A 919-nucleotide genomic window follows, 5' to 3' on the forward strand; every position below is an offset into this window, starting at 1 on the left:
TGGACATGGTGAAGCAGTGGGCGACAGATGTGGGTGGTGGAGATTGCAACAGCCATGATGACAGCAAAGGCCACCTCAAAGCGCAGCCGTTCTGGACCTGATGTCGTCTTGACTGAAGCGGATCATGGAAACAAAGGCGAAGGGGAAGGGGGGCAAGAAACGACGGTGGTAATGGATGCACGTTTATTTTGGGATGAATGCACATGCAATGTGATGGACAGCTGTATTGTCTTCTTTTGTGGAGGTGCCTTTTCTTAGGGCTGAAGGCACGTTCGTATCACATGGTGGACAGGGTCTTGAGACGGCTTGGCTTATAAGCAAATCCGTATCAAGACGCTGTTCATCATGTGATAAGAACACGCCTTCCTAGTTAGGATTGGTGGCATGTCCATATGGCGCGATGGACATTATGAAAAGGCTTAATTTTGGACTGAAAGGGGCCTTCATATCACGTGATGTATATGTTTCATTTTATGGAGACGGCTTCTTTTTGGACCGAAAGGGGCCTTCATATCACGTGATGTACATGTTTCATTTTATGGAGACGGCTTCATTTTGGACTGAAAGGGGCCTTCATATCACGTGATGTATATGTTTCATTTTATGGAGACAGCTTCTTTTTGGACTGAAAGGGGCCTTCATATCACGTGATGGACATGGGCTCGTTTTATGGAGACCACCTTCATTTTGGACAGAAGGGGTATTCAAAGCGTAAGGGACGTTCATTCTGAGCTACCTTCATTATGTAACGAAGTGGTCCTCATTCTAAATTGACCCGGGGCCCTCGATTTGGTGTGGAATGAAGGGTCCTTCATGAAGGTATGAAGGGTCTTCATTAAGGTATGAAATGAGTGTGAATCGCATATAGAATGAAGGCTCCAGGTTCCCAGAGTGTGAGGGGATCCTCAGAGTCGACCGC

Source organism: Volvox carteri (assembly GCF_000143455.1).
Source record: "Volvox carteri f. nagariensis unplaced genomic scaffold VOLCAscaffold_10, whole genome shotgun sequence".
In the NCBI taxonomy this organism is placed as follows: Eukaryota; Viridiplantae; Chlorophyta; class Chlorophyceae; order Chlamydomonadales; family Volvocaceae; genus Volvox; species Volvox carteri.